Genomic DNA, 6,000 nt, shown 5'->3' on the forward strand with positions numbered 1-6,000 from the left:
CTCGCTCTGCTTTTTACCTTCCCAAGTTGGGTCAGTGACCTCATTGTCCACCAGCTCCTCTTCCACTTCCTCATCCCCATCCTCCTGACTTGACCTAAGCACAACCTCAGTGATTGACAACTGTGTCTCATCCTCATCCACCTCGTGAACAAATAATTGACGTTCACCACCCTCATCTTCTGACCCTGTGATAGGTCAAGTGGTTTTGAATCAGGGCACAATATCTGTGCCTCTTCAAGCGTGCTTGGCGAGAGGGCCAAATCTAGTGAAGACGATGAAAATAGGTCCTGGGAATGTCCGAGTGTGTTATCAACGGTTTGTCCGACTCCTGACTCTACATGGTGGGAGGAAGGAGGATGAGGGTGAGGATTCTGTGGACCAGACTCTTTGCTAATGAGACTGGTCTTGGTGGAAGAGGGGGTGGAAGAATAATCCAACCGACCACCTGGTCGCACTGCTCCGACTTGGACAGTGTTGTCCTGCGACGCCAAGTTAACTGTGAAATGAAACTGGGTACGGTGTTTTTTTTCTTTTTTCCAGCTTTACTGGCAGCTGGCACAGTTTTATTGCACTCAGGACCACGGCCTCTGCCTGAACCGTCAGCAACATGCCGACTTCCCTGTCCCTTAGTGCTCGCCTTCTTCATATTAAAAGTTTTATTGCATAGATGTTGGACAACTTTGTTAAATTTGCCACCAGCAAAATTTCTTCTCTGCTGGATTACTGTATATATGGTTGCAGCCTAAATGCAGACACAGATGTGACCTAAAATTTGTCACAAATAGAAATAATTCTCTGTTGACTAACTGTATATATAGTTACGGACTTAATTCACACACAGAAGTCACCCAAACTAGTGAAATTTGTCCCAAATAGAAATGATTCTAGGCTGGAATACTGTATGTAACGTTTGTTGATTGAGCGCGCACACAGATGTGGCACAAATTAGGTTAATTTCTCCAGAAAAATAATTTTCTATGATGGAGAGGTGTGTATTTCACTAGCAGGTACACTCTATTGAATAAGCCCTTTTTTAGAATTTCTGCTAAACACACTGCTTTCTGATGTTGGTACTCTAGATCTCACTGATACGTAATATTTCTTTCTTTTGAAAGCTTTTTGGAACTAAACACAGCGGTTTTCCAGCCCTGCACTATCTGTCCCTTGCTGCAGACGCCAGTCCCTAATAATGCTGAATTTAACCCTTGTTTAAAAAAAAAAATATGCTGCACTGCTGTCAAACACACACTTTAGCCCTGAAGAGGACTGTTTTTCTTTTTAAGAGCTTTTTGGGAGTTCAATTATAATTTCCGCAAACCGCTATATGTCCCTGCCTACTGTCGGCTCTCCCTGACGCTGAATGAACCGAGCGCGGGACGTTGGCTCCTATATAAACTAGTACCACGTGTTTCGGCCAGGCAACCATTGTAAGGCTTATAGCTAACATGGCTATGGCATTACACTGGAGGGAATTACTTACCTGAATGCTGATTGGATGCTTTCGGAGGCACCAAACGTGCAGGGCGAATACTCGAGCAATGCGACGAGCACACGTGGTATTCTGCCCAGTACCGTCACGTGCCGAGCATAGAGATGCTCGAGCCGAACCAGTACTCGGCCGAGCATGCTCGCTCATCACTAGTGCTTACCAGTTGAATCTAAGGTACTTTGTCCCATCTCGCTTGGTGGCACCATTGCAAAGCTATCCACATTTTTAGTTTATGCAAATGAGCTGCTTAGTACAACAAGGGCATCACCATTGCACCCAGGGTTGCCAAACATTCAGAAATTCCTGGACAGTCCATAAAAATAGGGGGCTTTTTTCCAGTGTCCGTTAAAAACATTAGATTCGATTTTTTTTAGGCTGGTGGTACTTGATAAGGTCATTTTAATTGTAATTTTACCACATGACAGGAGGCTTCGTATTTTGCATTAAACTCTCTTTACTTACTCCACATAGCAGTAAAGAAACAGTTAAAACAGTAACCAATCAAAATGCAATAGGAGGTAATATATTCTGAGCCGTGAGACTCCTCCTCCTCTTTCTTTACTGCTCCATCAGACAGACAGGTCAGAGTTTCTGCTCTCCCAGTTATAAGGCTTTTGGGGTTACGTATTTCCATTTGAATGTTTTTCTATCTATCCTTGTGGTAATATTTAATGTCTACTACTACATTTTGGGGGGTTTGTGGCTCAAGCAAAAAATTTTCTCATCAGTTTGGTCTCCCGTCCCTGTCTGGCCTTCTCACTCGGACGTGGAGGATAAGCTTTACTAGCCAATTTATTTATTTATTTACTAGCACCCCCCCCCCCAAAGGATTATGGTGAGGGGTAACGTTCACCCCATCTGCGAATATCGCGTCGCGATTTTTTCGCCGCGAATTTTCGGCAAAAATTTTCGCCGCACATTTTCGCTCGCGGCAACGGCGGGAATTATACTCGCATCTCGCGAGAACTGTGGCCGCCATTTTGGATAGAGACTCCATGTCCTCAGTGCTCGGTTTTTGCGGTAAGTCCATTACAACCATTTCCTCTTACTATTTGATATTGTGCTCTGTGTCAGAGCCCTCACTGTGTCTCTCCTCCTTCACAGCTCGGATTGCATAAGCCTGTCAGACGACCAGGCAGGGCTCTCAAATCTGTGGCCGTTTGTCCAGGCCTCACCACTGCAGGGTTCATTCCCTGGGCTTTGGGGTGTCGCCCCGAAATTGCTGCTGCTACAGAGGTGTCAGACATACATCCTCTATTCCTGGGTGCTGCCCAGTGTAAAAATCCCAATTTACCCTGCTGGGGTTATAGGTACTGCTGGTACCATCTCTATATACTTTATACTACCCTGTGCCAGGGGGTTGTTGGACAATGGACCAGAACGCTGCTCAGCTTCAGGCCATGATTAATGAGGCAGTTGCTGCCTCGATGGAGAAGGCTTTCTCCAGAATTATGACGGCGGCTGATGGGCCAGATAACCTCGCTGAGGTACCGCAACAGGACTACGATTCCGAGGCTTCGGAGTCACAGGTTCGTGCCGACTCTCGGCCACAAAAACGCCATTGGAAAGGAGAGAAGGGCTCTGCTAATCCGGACAGGGGCAAGGCCCCCGCCAAGCGCGATAAACCGTCTCCTCTCGCTCCCTCGCCTGAACATCAATACTCCTCGGACGAGGAGGATAAGCTTTCTCCCTCCATGAATATTCTGGACTCGTGGCAGGCCGCGGACTCCGACGTTCCGGAGGACGCCTGGGGCTCGGATGAGGGCGCGTTTTCCGGTGACCAAAAGGGCACCTTTCTCGACACCGCCCAGCTACCCGACGACTCGGTGCCACCGCTGGAGGATGAGGAAACCATCCTGGACCCCTCTGGCCAACGTCTCTTCGATCCGAGAAACATCCGTCATCCACGTTCTGGAGACTGGACGCCTCCGGATCACCTCGCAAAGTTTATGCACCTATGGCTACGCAAACCTATGGACAAAACGGTTCGCAACCGTTTACGATCCGAATGCCCTCGCCCTCTGTTACCCGACTTCGTGGCGCAAACTCCGGAGTTCGACCAGATCATGACCACCTTTATGTCTAGGGGTGGTCGGGACCCTCGCAAAGGGGTTGAGAAGGCATTCCACGGCGTGCAGGATAAGCTGTTGGACTCCATTGGTCCACTTTCCCGCATTTTGTATTTGGCGGATGATGCCCTAGCGCGATCAGAGGAGTTTGACGCTAATATGGTTCGTGAATGGGCTCACGACATTAGAGAATGGGCTCAACGGTGCTTCTGCTTTGTAGGCAACGCCAACGTAGCCCTCTCTTCTGAGAGGAGGAAAGCAGCATTACTCCGTCTTGACGGAAAATTGGTGGAATTGGGCACCAAAGAACTAGGACCTCTGGCACAGGGCAAGCTATTTGGTGAGACTTTTCTGAAGGAGCTCAATAGACATGTGAATGTCTTTACCTCGCTTAACAAAGCACAGACCTCCATGAAGCGGGTCTTCCGAGCCAACTCCCAAAGGGGTGTTTTTGGAAGGGCTGGCCACCACAGAGGCCGAGCAGCCAGCCGATTCTGGCCTTCGGGCCCCAGTTCTCAAAGGCCTCAACCGTTCTACCCAGAAACAGGCTATAGACAGCCTTTCTCCTTCACCAGAGGAGCCGACAGAGGTCGTGGATCACGTGCCCGGGGCAGGGCTCGCTTCAACTCCACCGGTAAGTCGTCACCTGTTGCAGGTACCTCTTCTCACTCATACAGCAGGTCGTATTTCCCTTTGTTTTCAGAACTGGGCGGCTATATCGTCGGACGCGTGGATACTCCAGACGGTGCAGGGTTACGTCATAGACTTCGTGGGACGTCCAGACCAGTCGATCATGCCACATCCTTTTCTCTGCTCCGCAGAGGACTACAGGTTGATAGCAAACGAGCTACTAGACCTCCACTCAAAGGGTGCGGTGGAGCCCGCACACGACCAGGGAGGCTTTTTCAGCAATCTTTTCTTGGTGAAGAAAAAGACCGGGGATTTCAGACCAGTCTTAAACTTAAAAAAGCTCAACTCCTACGTGCGATACAGGCACTTCAAGATGGAGGGCATACACCTTCTGAGGGACCTCCTTCGAGACGGAGATTGGTTCACGAGACTGGACCTCAAAGACGCGTACTTGTCAGTACCGGTCCACTTGACCTGCCGACGTTTCCTCAGATTCCTGTGGCAAGGTCGGCCGTGGCAGTTCACGTGCCTCCCTTTCGGCCTCAGTTCAGCCCCGTGGTGTTTCACCAAGTTGTTGAAGCCTGTGGTCGCACATCTTCGTGCTCAAGGGATTCGGTGCATTATATACCTGGACGACCTGCTTCTGTTTTGCGACGACAGGTTCGGACTGACTCGGCACACACGTTTTACCGTCGACTTCCTGACCTCCCTAGGGTTCATGGTGAACTTCTTGAAGTCGGAGTTGTCCCCGACTCAGACTGTCCAGTTTCTGGGATTCGAGATAGACTCCAGGTCCAGCACACTACGCTTACCAGCGACGAAGATCGCGGCTATCAAGAAGGAATTGCGCAGAGTCATCCGCTGCTTCTCCATTCCACTCCGTACTCTGGCTCGGATCGTAGGTCTACTATCCGCTTCCATTCAGGCCATTTTCCCGGGACCGCTCCACTACAGGGCGATGCAACGTCTGAAGACCTATTTTCTCCATCGGAATCCTTCCTACGATCAATCGATCCCGATAACGGAAGAGGTCAGGGAGGAATTCAGATGGTGGCTAGACAGCATGGAGGCTTGGAACGGCCGAGCCATCTTCGGGAGCTCTCCCGACGTCGTTTTAGAGTCGGACGCCAGCCTTTGGGGCTGGGGCGCGACGGGCGGAGGCAGTTTAACAGGAGGCGCCTGGACCGCTCAAGAGAGTCTTCTCCACATCAACTGCCTGGAACTGTTGGCGGGGTCGTTCGCTATCCGCAGTCTGGCGAAGGACAAGTCACATTGCTGTATTCTCTTGCGGATGGACAACATCTCGGCGGTCCGCTATATCAACCGCCTGGGCGGAGCCCGTTCCCGTCTACTGTCGGAGGTGACGAAGGAGATCTTCGACTTCTGCCTTCCCCGCAACATTTCACTCAAGGCGGAATACCTTCCGGGGGAGACGAATCTGACGGCAGACTGGTTCTCACGTCACTGGAGGGACAGCAGCGACTGGAGATTGGATCCTCAGGTCTTTCAACGACTCTCGGTCAGGAGGGGCCCCTTCCGACTGGACCTATTCGCTTCCCGCAACAACAGGCAGACTCCGGCCTACTTCAGCTGGATACCGGATCCGGAGAGTTTAGCGGTGGACGCGTTTCTCCAACAGTGGCCAGCCAAGGGAGCGTACGCCTTTCCCCCTTTCAGCATGATCGCACGGACAATTAAATTCCTGAGGAATCAACGCATTTCTCTCCTGCTCGTCGCTCCGCTTTGGCGGAGTCAACCGTGGTTCCCGGACCTTCTGGAGCTCTCCTACATCGATCCGTTGCCTCTACCGTC

Source organism: Bufo gargarizans, chromosome 3, assembly GCF_014858855.1.
Source record: "Bufo gargarizans isolate SCDJY-AF-19 chromosome 3, ASM1485885v1, whole genome shotgun sequence".
NCBI lineage: Eukaryota > Metazoa > Chordata > Amphibia > Anura > Bufonidae > Bufo > Bufo gargarizans.